Source organism: Pogonomyrmex barbatus, unplaced genomic scaffold, assembly GCF_055798465.1.
Source record: "Pogonomyrmex barbatus isolate J1 unplaced genomic scaffold, ASM5579846v1 scaffold9, whole genome shotgun sequence".
NCBI lineage: Eukaryota > Metazoa > Arthropoda > Insecta > Hymenoptera > Formicidae > Pogonomyrmex > Pogonomyrmex barbatus.
Genome location: NW_028297193.1, coordinates 8,650,692 through 8,669,567, shown reverse-complemented (window position 1 = coordinate 8,669,567; position 18,876 = coordinate 8,650,692). Strand labels below are relative to the sequence as shown.

The window sequence follows — 18,876 nt, the reverse complement described above, 5'->3', positions numbered from 1 at the left end:
GGGCATGATCTTCCGAATTGCAATTTGTTTGTATCAGCCAGAGTATCAGCGCTTCTTTCTTAACACGTCGCGACACGTACATGGACTTTTAGGAAAAGCCATCTTATCACGGCTTTCTTCTTAGAAAAAAATTTAAACATGTCATCGCGATCCTTTGCGAACATGTCGCTACATGTTTGATCATAACAATAAAATTCTGAGAAAGAGAGGGAAGAGGGAGGAGAGGGGAGAGGGATTAACGATTTGCCATGTCAAAATTTACGGATGCGTAAATTTTTCAATCCTCCATCGAACGATATACACGAAAAGTACTCCGCTCCTCCATCATTCGTTTGTACGAATAATCAATACGCAATGTATTCCGCCAAAGGAAGCAGCGCACCGTACCATAGCGAAATAAAGAAGGAATGTAACGTGTAAGTTTCAACTGCATTTTTTTGTTTTTTTCCAATATATATTGTGCAATATTATATATTTAATTTTCACAGTATTTCGGTGGAGCGTCTCGCGGTACGCCTACTAAGCAGACGTTATACTCTGACAGCCACGGGCTACAAATTTTTGGAAATTGGAATCAATGTTGATCCACTGAGCTATGTGGATATCGCTCTGGGAGATTATCGGGGATAGAAACTGATACTGTCTCTTGAAACGTGGAAGGGATTCTACGAGCAGCGATGGAATATTTATAAATTGCTACAAAACGATTACAAAGACAATTTTGTAAGCGTCGGACAGTTAACCGTCAGAGTTTTCCTGATGAACGATGTTACACTCGTCTTGAATCTTTGAATGTACGCTATAACGATGATCGAATCGACATTAAGCCAAATATTTGATCTGGATGAATATATCGATGTGACTTTCGATTCGTCAGATTCGTCGATACGATCGATGCCAAGTATACGCGATTCTCCAACATCGCGTCTGTTACATCTTGTAACAGATCCCGAGGAAGTACCGAACGCGATACGCGATTGTGAGCTGTTAGCTTTAATTTTTAATGTGTAAGAAAAAAAATGTGAATAAAAAAATTTGACATTTAAATCAAAATGTATTCAATTTGTTTAAAAATATAAATATATAATATACATAATATATCTTTTATTCCTTTCCTCCTGCCATAAAAATAATTATTCGAAAAAAATAGTCATAAGATTCGTAATAAGAGAGAACCGCAATGGGAGAGAGATAGATAGTAGATATACAATAGAGAGCCGCGATGGAAGAAAGAGATAATAGGTATACAATAGAGAGAGCCGCAACAGGAGAGAGAAGATGAGAACATGGCGGCGGGCGGGCACGACAGCGGGCACGGCGGGCACGACAGCGGGCACGGCGGGCACGACAGCGGGCACGGCGGGCACGACAGCGGGCACAGCGGGCACGGCGGGCACGGCGGGCACGGCGGGCCCCCTCTGATGTCATGTCCACGCGCCCTATCCACAATTTGTTTATTTACTCATTTATATCTTCGCCAGTTGTTTATCTATTTGTTTATCTATTTGTTTATCTATTTGTTTATCTATTTGTTTATCTATTTGTTTATCTATTTGTTTATCTATTTGTTTATCTATTTGTTTATCTATTTGTTTATATCATCTTTGCCTTTGTAGCTACTATCTTATCTACCCCCCTCTTCCCGTGACGTCATGTCTTTCGAGTCACAATTTTCTATTTATTTATAACTTATATTAAATTTGTTTATCTATTTGTTTATCTATTCGTTTTTATAACTACTGAATTATACTATCTCCCTCCCCCCGCGGCTCATTTCAAAAGACGGCCGTCCCTACCTTCCTCCTCCCCTCTACTTCCACGCCCACCGTTTCTCTCATACATCCGCACACCCCACGGAGCTCCTGAGTTAGAACCGCTGTATATCTATTTATATCACCGCTGTATCGCGAGAAATGCAAGATCATGTACACCGACACGGACAATCTCATATATCATACATCGACGATGTATACGAGACGATGAAACGCGGTATTGATAGATTCGACATGAGCGATTATCCGACGGATAACGCATATGGAATGCTCTCCTGAATAAAAAAGTACCTAAATAAAAAGTACCGGCCTAATAAAAGACGAAAATAATGGCGCGATAATGATGGAATTCGTCGGACTCAGCAAAGATGTATGTGGTGAGGGTGGATGGCAGAAAAGACACTAAAAAGGCGAAAGGTGTAAAGAGTAACGTCATAGCGCGAACAATAACGTTTGACGATTATACACGGTACTTCGAACGAAGGTACATCGAAATGACTCGTCGCCAGTCGTGTATAACAGGTGTCGGCAAGTGAGCACTGCTCGCGGACGCTCAATGCCCGCGGGCAACACTCGAGCGCATTGGGGCTAGCGTTAGATGGCTAAACGCAATAAAGTGAGGAGAGAGAATAGCAGGAACGTCTGTTCGTTGAACGTGCTATTCAAGGAGTAAAAAAATATTATGTTGCACAAATTCAGACCCAGAATTAGCATAAATTAGTAACTATCTATATTTTAAATAAATTATTCTTACAATAATATTAAGCAACTCGTATAACATTTAATTAATATTTGATTCATATTCAGTTTTACGATATTATATACGATATATCAGGTGTTATCGTTTTAGCACAATTTAAATGAATTATTGCATTTAAATGTGAATTTATTAACTGTTCGCGTAATCGCGATTTATTTAATTTCATAATAGAAAATAATTGTTCACATGAATATGTAGAACCGAACATACTCATTATTTTTGCAGCACGAGCATGTAGTCGAGGAAAACGTTCTTGAGATATATATGAATAAAATTGTACGATGTCATTAATTGTATCAAAATGATTTTTAAGAGCAGTGTCACATTTTAAATCTATTAATTCTAATTGTATATCTGCGGGAACAATATTAATATCAACAGTAAAGGTGTAAGAATAAGTAAGTCTTCTTCTAAAACAAATGAAGAAAATGCATTTCTCTAAAAACCGACAATCAAATTCATTATGTAATAATTGAAGTGAATTTATACATATTCTTCATATTGCTTATCTTGAATGTGCATCGCAACAGATAATAAATTTGAAAAATATGAAAACAACTGTCGAAATTGAAATTGATTGATCCATAAATTAAGTTTCATTTTAAAAGATCTAATTTGATCAAACATATGAATAATTAATTTATCTTTGCCTTGTAGAGAGTAATTTAATATATTTAAAAGATTAGTGATATCCGCAAGAAAGGCGAGATTGGCAATCCAGGAAGGCTGTGATAGTTCAGGCACAGACTTATCTTTCATTTCTAAAAATATAATTATTTCTTCGCGTAAATGAAAGAAACGCTGAAGAGTTTTATCTCGATTAAGCCATCGTGTTTCGCAAAAATAGGAGATATCGGTATAATCTGACTCTAAAGAAGATAAAAATTCGTTAAATTGACGATGATTCAATTCAGTAGTTCTAATAAAATTTACAATTTTGATTACAATTTTCATTACTTCGTCATACTTTAAAGATTTTGCACATAATGACTCTTGATAGATGATATAATGGATCGAATGTATTTCTTGTTTTGATTGTGCTAGTTTAGACTTTAAACTTCCTACGAAACCCATATTGTGTCCAATCATTGCTGCAGCACCATCAGTAGCAACTGAAGTTAATTTATCTCAAGATAGATTTATGTTTTCTATTGCTTCTTCAACGTTAAACAATATATCTTCTTCAGTACCTTTTCGAAGTACCTTTCAGAGGTATTATATTTAAAAGTTCCTCAATAATAGAGAGGTGCTATCCACACCAATAAAAATTGCCAATTATGCAGTCTCAACGATATCAGTACTCTCGTCGAGAGCTAATGAAAAAGCAATAAAATTGTTTGCTTTTAGTACCAATTGTCGCTCGAGATCTTCAGCTAATTTTTCAATGCGATGCACTACAGTTCGAGAAGAGAGACTAATTGATTTAAATTTATTAATATCATTAGGATATATTGTTTCTGTGGCAATTTCTAAACATTGTTTGACAAATGGACCAGTGCTAAATGGACGTGATTCACGTGCAATAAGATGAGCAATTTTGTAACTGGCATACAATGCAAGCTTACTTAATTCCGATTCTTCTTCCTGTATTAGAATAATATCTTTATTAAATGTAATGTACCTGATAAAAAATTTTTTATAAAAACATATATATATTTATATATATTTATACATATTTATACATGTTTATATGTATATATGTTTTTATACGAAAAATTTTTTACCGGGTATAATTAAATATAATGAATTAAATTAAAACTGACTACAGTAAAAAACGCATATTTTATATTATAATAGTATATATATTATGAAAATTACTTTATTGTTGGAAACAGCTGATTTTAAATCGTGCAAAAGTTGAATTCGTTCCGATCCTTCCATCTTGTCATAAGTGGCTCCATATTTTGTGTTATAATGTCTTCCGATATTATATATTCTTTGAATTCATAATGGTTCCACAGATCAAACATTGCGCTTGATTATCATGCTTCATTATGAACCACTTCTCTCCCCATGAAAAACTGTCCGAACTTGAACTTAAGGTTCTTTTCCTTTGATTATCCATTACAAACGTTAAATTATAAGATTGCAAATGTGTCTGTTCTAGACAAGAGACAATTTGATTATACTCTTGCTTAGTTATTGTTTTTCTTTTATTTTGAGCAGATTAATGTTAGCAGATGTTTATTTTGAAATTGTTGGAAGTTTTCTTCGCAGAAAAAGGACTATTCTTCTGGATTTAAAAATATAATTTTAAAGTGCTAAGTTAAACGTGATATATGTATTTATAATTTTATGATTATTGTAAGTTTATATTTTAATACATTGTTATTGTTATTGTTTATATTATTGTTTTTTATTTTCTTTGTTATATTTAAATTTTCGTTAATATTTAAATTAATTATATAATTTTTAATTTAGCACAAATTTTGACAACTTGCAATATTTAAAAATAGAGATAAGTATTTTAATTAAAATTTTCCTATAATGAATGCTTATTATTATTATTAGGACAATCAAAACATGCTAGAGCATATTTCTTTATTTGACTAATAAAAAAATTAACTAGAATTAAGTTGAATTCATAAAAATTTATGCATTTTAAATTCTATATATATTACAATATATTTTTGCATATTTCATTTTTAAACGGTTTAGCTAAACTGTTACAAAAAAATTTTATGATGTTTCAAAGATTCAAGTACTTAAGACTACACTATCGTTCATACACGCAACGCTATTTTTGTAAGTGTGAAATGCGGAACTTTATTCCAAGGTACTAAAAATATTATATACACTCCTGAGATGTGCACACAGGCGAGCGCTCGCGGGAGTCCATGCTCAATTTTAGCGTTTTGCCGACCCCTGGAGTAAGACGCGATATGTAGGGCCGTTACCAAAGATCAGGAGAAACATTCGTTTGCTACGCGACCGATCTTCTGACTATGCGGCGGATCGGGGGATATACAGAGCAAGAACCAGTTATACGAAAACATGGACCCAGACTTGCAACATTGCATTGCTTCTAATGATGCCTCCACAGTAGAAGAGCTGAGTATTCGAGCAGCTTGCATAGAGGCCATCCAAAGTCGGAAACAGAACTGTCAGATGACGGCGTCACGATCCGCCAAGACTGTCGTAGTAGCCGCCGTCTACAATCGAGAAGACTGTTGCTGGAGATGTAAATAACGGGGGCATAGAGAAGAGAATGTAAACGCCCCTCCAAGAAGTTTTGCTCCCGTGCGGGAAGAACGGCTCCTTACTCAGAACTGTCACCCGCCGCAGGGAAACGGACCAAGGGTCGAAGAAGCCGCGGTTATCGACCGATCTGATTCTACTTAATCTATATCCGCACGTTCAGATTCGAGTCTAGAATCAAAAACTGTGGGATCTCATCGACTCAGGCTCGGAAATCTCTTTTCTGAATGCCAAAACGGCTCGACTACTGGACCCTGATCGATTCTAACAGGAGTCAGCTACAAGCCAAGTTAATCTAGCCGATAGTACCAGAGTCGCAATTAACGAAACTCTCAAGATGTCCTTCACTCTAGGGCGATAAGACGTACCAACACTGTTTTCTCATACTACCGCAAATAGGCAGCCAAGCATTGTTTGGCACCGATCTGTGGGATTAAATCAATATCTCGTCGCGACCGCCGCCTGTAATCAAAAATCTTCAAGCTACTCGCGATCCGAACTCCGCCGGGATCACCTCGTGCACGCCGGGAGAGAGCGGTCGCCTTAAAGATTTCCTCGCCGCAGAACTACCAAAATTTGACTCGGTGACTGGACCGACCGACCGCACAACACACACAATCAGACTCAAACCAGGCCCCTCTATCAAGCAGCGATACCGACCGCGGAATCTAGCCATGCAAGCGGTAATTAACGAAGAGGTCGACAAGATGATCCAGGAAGGGGTAATCGAGCCTTCCAATAACGCTTGGAGCTTATCGATAATGGTAGTGCGGAAGAAAGATGGGGGATGCCGCTTTTGCATAGACTTCCGCAAGCTAAACGCATAGACTTCCGCACGCTAAAATTTAATAATAAATTTTATTTTAATTATTTGTAAAAAAAATTTAATTGAAAATAAATTATAATGTAATATATTGTTTATATTAAAAATTTTAATTATAAAAAATGATCTTATTATATATTTAATGATTATTAATTTAGTTTAAATAAAATATTTTATTTACAATAAAAAGATTTATAAAATTATTATAAAATTTATTAATTGTTGTATTTTTTTTCAGGGGTTAGAGAAAATAATATAATGGAGTTTAATTGAAAATAAATATTATTTATAATAAATTTAGTGTAGAGATGTAAAAATGCTAAAAATTATTTATATGAAAGTGAAAAAAAATTTTGCTAAGATTTAATTTATGTTTAATAAATTTATTTTAAGAATGAAAATATATTATATATACAGAAAATATATTATATATAAAATATATACGGCCTTCAAAAAAGACGCATACCCCTTACCACATATCACGACGCTCGACAAGCTCCGTGGAGTCCGATACCTCGCCACGTTAGATCTAAAGAGGATATTGGCAGATATTACTCGCACTCGAAAGCCGGCCCATCATCGCTTTTACCGTATCAGGACGAGGGTTCTTCCAGTTTCGAGTAATGCCGTTCGGCTTACACTCTGCCCCCGCCAATTTTCAAAGGCTGCTGGATAGTGTCCTGGGGCCGGATCTGGAATCGAACGTCCTAGTATACTTGGACGACATAATCATCGCGAGTGGATCATTTGAAGAACATTTGAAGCATTTGACCGAGGTCTTCCGTCGACTCCGTAAGGCTAAGTTTCGGCTGAATCCCAACAAGTGTTGATTCTGTCGGGACAGCCTGCGGTACCTGGGACACATCATTGATCCGCACCGACCCGGATAAGATAAAGGCCATAACCGACTGGCCAACTACCCACCATGATACGCAAGGTTCGGCATTCCTAGGACTAGCCTCCTAGTACCTCCTAGTACGAAGGTTCATTGCCAACTTTTCCACTCTGGCCGCCCCCCCTCACTCATCTCATGAAGAAAAATACGAAGTGGACGTGGGGAGAACCCGAGGATCAGGCGTTCCGGCAATTAAAAGAGGCCCTCACCACAACGCTCGTTCTAGCCTATCCAGATTTCTCCCGACCTCGCCGTAGTATGGGGGATATGACGGATGCGTGACTATCTCGAGGGATACTGATTTACCGTGATTACCGATCACCAATCGCTCAAGTGGCTTCATCAACTCGAAGTCTCCCGTCCGGACGGCTGGGAAGGTAACTCTTTGAACTCCAGCAATACCACTTTGAGATCCGATACCGCAAGGGAACTCTCAACCGTAGCGGATGCTCTCTCCCGCGAGCCACAGGTCTGTACCGTGGGCTGGAACCCCCGCTGTCCATGGTACCGAAGAATCGCCGCCGGAATAAAGGTGCAGCCCACCGAATGGCCTGACTATCAGATCCGCGCAGGCCGCCTCTACTGACACATTCTCCACGACCTAGACTTTCGCGAAACACCAGAGAAACAATGGAAATAATGTGTGCCTCGGGAAGACCGACCCGTCATAATGCGATGGATGCACGATGACCTGGCCTCTGGACACTTGGGAATAGCGAAAATCATTCCCGCGTCGCTCGGCTCTATTACTGGCTGGGAATGTTCCGAGAAGTCGCACAATACATATGACGGTGCGCCAAGTGCCTGGCCCACAAATCGGTGCAACTACCTGCAGGCCGCCTCCACACCACTCCGATCAAGATACCGTGACACTAAATCGCCGTAGACCTGATGGGACCACTACCCTCAACGGTGCGAGGGCATACCTGGCTGATGATCGCCTAAGATCGCAAATAAGTAGAAATGGTGCCCTTCCGAAAGGCCACGACAGCAAATCTTGCACGGGAAACCATCAATCGTATCATATACCGACACGGGTGCCCACAGGAGTTAGTCTCGGACAACGGTATGCAATTTAACTGTCGCCAATTCCACGCTGCTTTAGAAATTCGACATCTATCATCGGACTACATCAGTATACGCACCACACTGCAACCCAGTGGAACGGGCCAACAGGACTATAAAAACCATGATTAGCCAATATGTGGAAAGACGGTACCAGAGATGGGACGAACATATTGCGGCACTCCAGTTCGCCGTAAACATCGCTCAGCACGAAGCTATGGGATACACGCCCGCTTACCTCAATCACGAAGGTGAATTCGCGCGGTCCTATCCAAACGACCAGAAGAGACCTGTCACCGCCACCTTACCTGAGATCAACCAAAAACACCTAGAAGAGGTGTTTCGAACTAGCTAGGATACACCTGGCACGGGCATTTCACCGCCAGGAATGGTATTATAATCTATGAAGACGAGAATGTCGAATGGGAGACAGGAAGCGGGAACACTCCCTGTCTCGAAAGGGTGACGCCTTCAACTAAGCTAGCTCCACGATACGTCGGCCCGATGGAAGTCCGCCGCATCCTGTCCCCGATTATCGTTGACTTGCGCGATACCCGGGGAAAGTAACACAAGCAGGTCCACATTAAGAATTTTAAACCTGCGCCTAGTCCCGGACATTCCTGAAAATTCAAAAGGAGACCCGGAATCTAGTGAGACGGCCCTGAGCCCGCCGGAGTCCTCGGGCACCCTACGCACTACGGCTCTGACACTCCGTTCGAGACGGCGCCGCTCGGGGCGCTGCCGAGTAGAAGGCGCATCTCGTAGGACGGAGCCACATCACCCGCCTTATCTGCCTATCCCGCCGGTCCACGAGCTGATCTATATAAGGAGCTGCGCTGGTCAGCGACTCGTCAATCGACACAGCGAGCCATAGCGAGCGCCATGTCGAACGCTAAGGAGCAATAGCGAGCAATGACAAGCGAGCAAAAACGAGTGATAAGGAAGCTGTTCGGGGAGTTGTCCGACAGCTCGGAGAAGGGACCGCGACCGGTCACTGCCCGACTACCATCGACACCGCCAGTGTCTCCGGTCAAGCCGAGTGGGCCGACAGGGCGTTCACTTGCCCCGGCCAGGGATCAGCATCCAACGTTCGGATACTGATCACTGACGAAAGGCGGTCTGGTTGGCGTCGCCACCACCAGCGACGTCGCGAAAACGACAGCGCACGGTTGGAGAAATTCCGCCCCGGCCGACCAAGAAGGGTCGGGCCTCCCAGCCGGATGAAGAAGCCGCCAGAGCCGCTGCCACGGGCAACAGAGGCCATCACCATCCCGGCTACGGAGACCGTGTGAGATCACGTCATTGCAGCAACCGGCAAGCGACGATCTTGGCGCCAGCCGGAGACATGTCATCGGACCATGCCAGCCAGTGGACCAGCATCACCGAGCGTGCCCGCCGTCACCACCACTCAAACCGTCGCATCACCGACGCCACCACCTATCACGGTTCGACTCGATGACAATACGGTCGTCGAAGTGCCATTTTTGTCAGCCACGATGGCACGGACGTACTGGGTCAACCGACCGACCAGCAAATGAATCATCCGCTTCGATCTCCGCGGCAGAGTGCGGGCCATTCGCTGTCTAGACGCGGCCATCCCACCTCCCGCGCCGTAAAGGGGTGATGTAATGGCACGCATGCCGTTACTAGTTGAGCCAACCACCAGCCCGACGTTCTTCGAGCGCCACTACCCAGGTAATTCCCACCGTGGGAAATTCCCCCTATCGACAAAATCGAGAAGGTAGGGGCAGCCGGTGCGGTATATAAGCCGGCTCGCCGGACGAGTCGGCACCAATTCCCGTCTTGAACGAGATTACTCAGGATGTTCCCGAGCTTCGATCGAGATTTCCTTGTCTTCCTGACCTGCCTAGATCACAGAGAAGGATGTTACCTCTCTGAAATTAGGGTGTCACCGGCGTTGATCTTCCTGACTTTCTGCTTAGACTATGGAGAAAGGTGTTACCTCTCCGAAGCCAGGGACTCCGGGCGTCGGTAGCGTTCTTGCGCACGGGCGCGCGACTGCCCTCGCTTGGGCTTGTATATATTGTATATAGTTAGCTTGTAAATCTCCCGCGTTCTCTCTCTTGCGCCGTGTACATAATTAGCTTGTAAGTTTATCACTATCGCTACTCCATTTCCGTGATCTATATAATTATCGTTCCCCGCTTCAGCGGCCTCTGTAAGCGCCGCTACTCCGCTTCTGCTAGCTCCGTATCTATCGCTATTCTATAAAATACCCGTATCTACCGCTACTCTGTAAAATACATTCTGTTCTTGCGAGCTCTGTATCATTCGCTATCGCTACTTCGCCTCTGCAATCTCCATAGACATCGCTGCTCCGCTTTGCAAGCTTTGTATTTCTGCTACCATTGTAAAATATTCTCGTGCGAAACCGCACACTGCGCCTGAATACACACATTCGCATACCTACACACCCACGCGCGCGCGCGCGCACACACACACGCACGGAGGCACGCACGCAGGCACGCACGCACGCACACACGCACGCACGCATGCAGGCACGCACGCAGGCACGCACGCACGCATGCACGCACGCACGCACGCACGCACCTACCTATCTTCTGTATATATGATTAGTCTCGCAATAAATATTATATTTTGATTAATTACTGTGTTGTAAGCTCGAATCTCCCTCTTCTCCTGAATCCTGGCACCGGCGAATTAATCCGCGATGTCGGGAAAGGTGCACTATTACAAGGTTCCCGAAATGAAGTCAACATCACGTTGCGACGCTATAACGCTTCCCTCGAGAACGGCGCGAACGTTGGTCTATTAATTCGAATTAAGAAATTTAATCCTTCTAACTCGGACCTTGTATGATTTTCGGTGGCTGGAATGGTCGAAGTTTTTATAGAGTGTGGAAAACACGAATTTTACTCTTAAAATCGAATTTTAATTAAACAAATAAAACAAATACAATATGACATAATTTTACAAACAAATCAGAGTAAAAGTTTATTGGAAGTTAAATTTAAAAAAAAATTTTAATAATAATAATAATAATAATGGACTACATAACATTATACAGTATTACAAGCAACTCTGAGTAAAAGTTCGTTAGAAGGTACATTCTAAAAAAATTAAGATAATAATAATAATAATAATAATAATAATTTATGATTAAGAATGAATGTAGTTATTTCTTAACATTGTGTGTGTGTGTGTGTGTGTGTGTGTGTGTGTGTGTGTGTGTGTGTGTGTGTGTGTGTGTGTGTGTGTGTGTGTGTGTGTGTGTGTGTGTGTGTGTGTGTGTGTGTGTGTGTGTGTGTGTGTGTGTGTGTGTGTTGGGGATAGAGAGGAAGAAGGAAAGTGTGTGGATTTAGCTGTGCTCTCGTATTTTAATAGTCGATGGAGGGAACATCTTATAAAAGAATCGGACAAGAAATTCAGAAATGGATAAGGAGCTCCGAGGATTAATACAGCGATGATGTCATCAGGACGGTTCATGGTTACAAAATTTCGGAGTTCGGTTAGATTGATGGTATTGGGGCCGTTTGAACGTTTCAGGATGAAGAGTAGTTACTGGGAATTGGGATAAGATGTCTTGATGCGTGAGTTCTTTTTCGAAAAATACCAACGGTACTGGTGAAACTTCTCCAATGAATTCCACGCTCGATATAAAATTCACTGATGAAGATGAGGTTTCTAGACGAGGTGGCAACGGAACGCGAGATGTTGAGGCTCGTGAAGGTGAGGGAGAGATGGATTTGCAAGGGATGGAGTGCAAGGAATTGAGACTCGCGATGGTGAAGGGAAGGTTCTTCGGAGAACAGGGGACGAAGTGCGAGGCGTTGAGACTCATGATGGTGAAGGGGAAGAAATGCGCATCGTAGGTTCTTCTGTTGGAGAAACGCGTGATCTGGTCTCGGATGAGGTCTCTGGCGAGGTTCCGACGCTAGGGTTGATAGAATGAAGAAATTCTCGGTAAGCTTGATCTAACAAGCTTCGCTCTCGCTGTTTGGCCTCCCGCCGTAGACGTCTTATGGTTTTGCGGTTAATTCGTTGGTTGTTTACTATTAAATTTTGCGAATGTTTAATTTAGTTTGTGAAGATACGTGGAACCGCGGGAAGAAACCGAAAAAGGAAATGAATAATTTGACTTACTTTTGGATGTGATGGTCCGCACTCATTCGCCGAACACACTCACTTGAATTAGAATCGTGAAATAAAATAAAAAAAACGTTCGAAAACTGCAGACAACACAGATGAGGTTCCAAGGTAAGAATTCGGGATAACACAGAGAGAGAGAGAGAGAGAGAGAGAGAGAGAGAGAGAGAGAGAGAGAGAGAGAGAGGGAGAGAGGGAGAGAAAGAGAGGGAGAGAGAGAGAGAGAGAGAGAGAGAGGGAGAGAGGGAGAGAGAGAGAGATACGGTCGAAGTTATCGTTTATATAAGATTTTTGGAGGAACGGAGAGGTTCAAGGGCATGTTCTTTACGCCTAATCAAATTTTTGGATTTTAGGCTTTAATGGTCGCTTAGCATATTAAAATTAACTTATCTGCTACAGTAATACATATCTCGAAAAATACTTCTCGGATTGGCCTTTCTGGATTGATTAAATTAAGTTTCCGACCCGAGTTGGGGAAAAGATACATTTTCGATTTTGCAAATAAGATAGAAAAGATTTATGGCTTTCGTTACGTGATGGAATTTTGATTATTTACTGCTCTATGTTATAAATACTGTTGCGACGGAATAGCGGCTAAAATCATATCACAAGACGCCGCCTCTTACGTATCTCAAAAAGACACATGTCGCGGCTCTCTTTGTATTCTTGCCCTTGTTTATATCGTCGAGCCTACGTTTCGCGGCTCGAGGAACTTCGCGACAAGGACAGAACGCCGCCACAGGATCGGGCTGTGATTGGCTAGATTGCAGCTCCTGATTTTGTTTTATATATATAAGCTCGCATCTGAATACGAGCAGATCGAGTTTGACGAGCGTAATACACGGATCCGTGCGATAAGAGATAGTAACGCGAGGCCGAGTCCTCATTCAGTTCTGTGTTACGCGAGGCCGAATCCTCGATCCTTACTATGTGAGAATAATATATTCAAAAATAGTATTCGGGGTAACCTCCCGTCTACATCGTGCCTGCAACGATTTGCGGCGCGACAAATACGTTACATACATTTTTATCTTTGTTACACTTTCCCGTTTTGTCGACGCCGAGACTATTTATTCAAGAAAAATAAGCAATATATTTTTTCATTGACAAACGAATCCTTTCAGATTGTTCGAAACCTTTCAAAATGGAAATGGTTCGAAAGGCAGGAATCGTGGAATACGTAGCATGTAACAGAATCAACGTGGGACCAATGTCCGTGGAATTGATTCTTGGCAATAATCAAAGCAATCAGATAATATTGTCTCATACAATATGGAAGATGTTTGAAAGACGTACGGATATCGAACGACTTGTGCAATCAACGGTTTCATCATTAACAATTCAGAATTTGATTATAGAACTCCTTAAAATGTATAACAATAATATTGTAAAACTAACATTGCGCCATACTTGCTTGTACATGAAGTCATCAACCATACTCTTTTTATTTGAATTGGAACATTGCATCGAGCGTGCATATATCTGGTTATGTTAGAATATACACAGCATAAATAAAAAATTTAAATAATTTGTAACTTTTTTACGCCAAAATTGTATCGCCGATAAATGCGATGCGGTGCAAGTTTTGCACAAGATTTATGATAAAAATTCACCCATATGGTGCGAATTAATATCTTACGCTAAATAACATTGTGCACTATGCTTTAAATGATAAATAAATGTGTATATTACAAAAAATATATATCATTCTTTCAAATTTAAATTAATTAATTAATTAAAATTATTTTCTCCCTTTTCTACCATCCCTTTCTCCACCATTCCTTATGATATTAGAATAATAATTATTATATTTAAAATCATAAGAATAAGATTTGTAATAAGAGAGAGATAGTAGATATAGAGAGAGCCGCAAGGAGGAGAGAGATAGTATGCGAAGAAAAAGAGAAGATAATATGAGAACATGGCAGTGGTGGGGTGACGGCGGCGGAACTCCCACGCGCGCCCTTGTCATCGCTCCGTCGCAACACGATATCATCAGCAATTTTCCCTTTAAATTTTATTTTATAGAAGCCGAAATTTATTGACGGTTTTCTTAACATGTCGCGTACAATCGTCTTTCCTTGTCCCTTGTCTTTTTTTCCTTGTCCCTTATCTAAACCAGAAGCGTCATCATGTATTGACGCTTCACTCAATTTGTTTATTATTATTATCTAAATTCTATTATCTTATCTTCCTTACTGGGCGACACATTTCAAAGAACTAGCGACGAAGCATTCCCCCTTCCCTCTCTTCCCGCGCCTAAGTTCCCCCCCTACACACGCATCCCCCTCGAACCTCCTGAGTTAGAACTCGCCTAGTATATCTATTGAAAATGTCGAGGCATATAACAGTTTTTAAAGTAATAACAGTTTTTAAATTATTGATTAAAGTTTACTAATCACAGAGTTGATATTTCACGCGCTCAGACAGGGTGATCATGACAAGTGGTAAAGGCTTCACGACGATCCTCTTACAACATTGAGAATATCATAGAAATATACAATGACATTTTTATTAAGAAATTATTTTTGTTTTGTAACTTATTTATATATTACACAATTAATATCGCAACATAACATCGTAAAATATCTGTTCAATAACGGCATATTGGACTATGTGATAGCTGTCAAAAAAATATGTAATATACAAATAAGTTCCAAAACAGAAATAATTTCTTAATAAGAATGTCATTGTATTTTTTGTAATATTTGATGTTGTAAGAGAACTCTCGTGATGAAACCTTTACTACTTATCATATCATGTCTGAGCGCACGAAATATCAGCTCTGTGATTAGTGAATTTTAATCGCCAATAATTTAGAAACTATTATAGCTTTGACATTTTCGTATTAGAATGTTCCAAAGAATCTGCTCTTAAAAAAAATGCGTTAATTTTGGGACACCCTATGTATATTGTTGTATCCCGGATGAACTACAACGTTAATATTCGGGATAGTCACCAAGCCTACGGAGTTGGAACTCCGAGCAGGATCAAAGAAATGGTAGGGATCCTCTTGAAATCACTAACACACATTTTAATTTGATTGATTTATTTTAACAAGGACACAAACACGTGATATTACATTGTTATATTTCTCACACACGATTAAGCGTCGTCGGCGCGTCTCGCGTTACTCTGGCGGCCGAGTGTAACATCTGAGATGCTGATAATACGGCGTGAACTTCGCGACGGAATTCGGTAATATCTCGCGCGATTTTTATAATATTAATTCCGAACGATTTATAATTTCGACTCCGTCTGATTCCGCCTTGTGTAGCCGATTATATAGACTGATCAATGCCCGATCAGCATTCTAATCGGTTGCGTTGATTGATTGCGTGGTATTGATTGATCAACGCTCGGTTCGATCAACAAATTAAGGAATTTGCTGATAAGCTTTTCGCAATATTCTCGCGCGATACGTTTCTGCGGTTTTTCGAAAGACTGATCGTAATTTTGGCGATCACGCATTTGTGCCGTTTTTCGAAAGACTCTGAAATTCATGCGGACTACTTTTATTATTAATTGTAAATCTGGTTACAATATATATATATATATATATATATATAGAGAGAGAGAGAGAGAGAGAGAGAGAGAGAGAGAGAGAAAGAGAGAGAGAGTTCCATTTTAAACAGAAATTGATTATTATATGTTTCATTGCCGCTAGATTTGAAATGCTTGATTAGCATGTAGTTCCTTGTCTTTCACATATGCACGTAAGCGAGTGCACGCGTGCGCATATATCTGTTTTACTATTAGGCAAATTATTAAAATCAATTTCGATATATTTAAAGAATTTTGTCCAAAATAAACGAACCGTACTAAATGTCATTAAATGTCACTAAATCATATGCCATTTTATAGATATTGTTATGTCTTCAGAAAAACAAATCCTGGAATGCTAAGCGAAAGATTTCATGACTTGTCAGTTACATAAAGAAAAAGAAAAGAATGATTATCGAGTAGGACTCTTTAAAAATGTCAAAAATTTGAGAAAAAAGACAAATGAGAGTCAGTCGCGGAAAATAATGTGGAAAGTAAAATATTGTTAAAAAAATAATTTATTATAAATAGTTTATTATAACATAATTTGTTCCAATGTTTTTTAAAATTTTAAGGGGATCCTATAGAAAAGGCTGAACTCCTATGGCCCTCCGCTAATGCCTTCTAAACAGAATTAAAGAAATGTCGGTAATTATCGACAATTTAAAAAGTCAGTATTATCGACATGATTAATTGCGTTTTCTGTTATACTAATTTATACATTATCATTTTACTAAATAAATACACACACACACACACACACACACACACACACACACACACACACACACACACATATATATATATATATATATATATACTGTATACATGTATTGTCAATGCAGTAATCATTTTTCACTATGTTCGCTATGTTCGCTTTGCAGTAATCATTTTTCACTATGTTCGCTATGTCCAATATCCTTATAGATCAGGATACGATAGACCATAGACATAGTATACATGGACATTGCATACGATCAGAAAAGTGAAGCCAATATAGAAAAAAATAGAGAATCTAGTCCCTCTGTTCTTTATCTCTTTTTACGCGGACAAATGGCGCAATAAGATAGTTCAGTCGATATCATGTACATAACAATACAAAAATAATAATGTAACATAACTTATGTAATAAACATTAATAAACATTATTTTTTATTTTTTTTATCTATGTACCTGTATAATAATCTATGTATAACAAAATAATAGCTCTAAACGTAAAATAATAAAACATACATCTTAATAAAAACAATTTCTTGAATCTTCTTACATATTATTAAAAAATGTTGATTTATTATTTTGTTCTTTAATCTTGTGACTATATCTTGCCTAGATGCTCCTTCGTAATGTAATCTTACATTCAGATATTTTTTCAAAACAATCTTTATTAATTGCATTCTATGATTTTATAACACAATTTGCTCGAATACATAACTATCATTATCAAAAATATGAGACGGATGTTTAGGTAATGTGGTAATAATAATTTTGGATATCAGATTTTTTGTGCGAAAAATGTTTCGAAATGAACGTAAAGTTTATTCAAGTTATTATGCAGATTTCAATCATATACAAAATAAAATAAAATTTGCTAGTTACAGTTTCCATTTGTAAACCGATACGTTCCATACGACATGGTACGATGCTGTATAATATTATGAAATCGAGCAATCGCTGCGTGCACAACAAGAGAGAGAGAGAGGGGGGGAGGGAGGGAGGGAAGGAGGGAAAGAGAGAGAGAGAACCAGCCCCTCTATTCTCGCTCTCTTTTTAGATGTTGACTTCAGTCGATTAGGCGGCAGAACAAAAGGCGTTCGGAGTTCATGTGTACTATGTTCATGCGATGGACATTACAAGTGTTCTTCTCAAAGAGAACATATATATATTGCACATACGTAATGAAGCGACTTTTTGCTGTGTCTATAGAAAGACATAGAACTATTTGTACTATTGCTATTGAATAGATATCTATAATATTTAGTACAAACATATAAAATTTTAGCAGATTTTCGAGATAACACAGCATATTCTTCCAGCATATATATATATATATATATATATTAGGTGTACAAAAAAGTTCTGAGCTTTTTTTTGTAAAATTCAAAATTCTTTATTCAAAAACAAACAAAAAAATATTAATCAGCGAAATATTCCTCGTTTGCATCAACGACCTTTTGCTATCTTTCAGGTAGCTTGCGAATTCCTTGATGATAGAAGCTCACCGGCTTCGAAGCGATAAAGTCATCAATGCATTTTCGTATCTCTTCAAATCTCACGAAATGTGTATCAGCCAAATGATGCAGCAGACCGGAATAGGTAGTAATCGGAAGGCGTCATGTCTCGGCTATATGCCGCGTGCGGGAGAAGTTTCCAGCTTAACGCAAAGATATATGATTCTGAGTCGCTTTTGCAACATGTGGTCGAGCATTGTCATGAAGCAAGATCACTTTACGACGTCCTTGGTCAGTAAATGGCCTCTTTTCTTCTAATGCATCGCTCAAATTGGACAATGGTTGTTGGTAGCGATCTGCCGTGATTGTTTCACCCGGTTGTAACAACTAATACAACACACCTTTCCAATCCCATCAGATACAAAGCAAAACCTTCTTGGCGTGGATATTGGGCTTTGTCGTCGATGTCGAAGGTTAACCAGGGTCAACCCATGATTTTCTACGTTTAGAATTATCATAAAGAA

General features: G+C 39.7%; 1 protein-coding gene and 1 pseudogene across 1 annotated transcript in view; both read left to right on the top strand.

The window, feature by feature from the left end:
- Positions 1-18,876, top strand: part of LOC105433326 (uncharacterized) — a 297,296-nt gene that overhangs the window by 123,783 nt on the left and 154,637 nt on the right. The gene's annotated exons all lie outside the window — the stretch shown is intronic.
- Positions 355-14,320, top strand: LOC148934634 (uncharacterized; annotated as a pseudogene).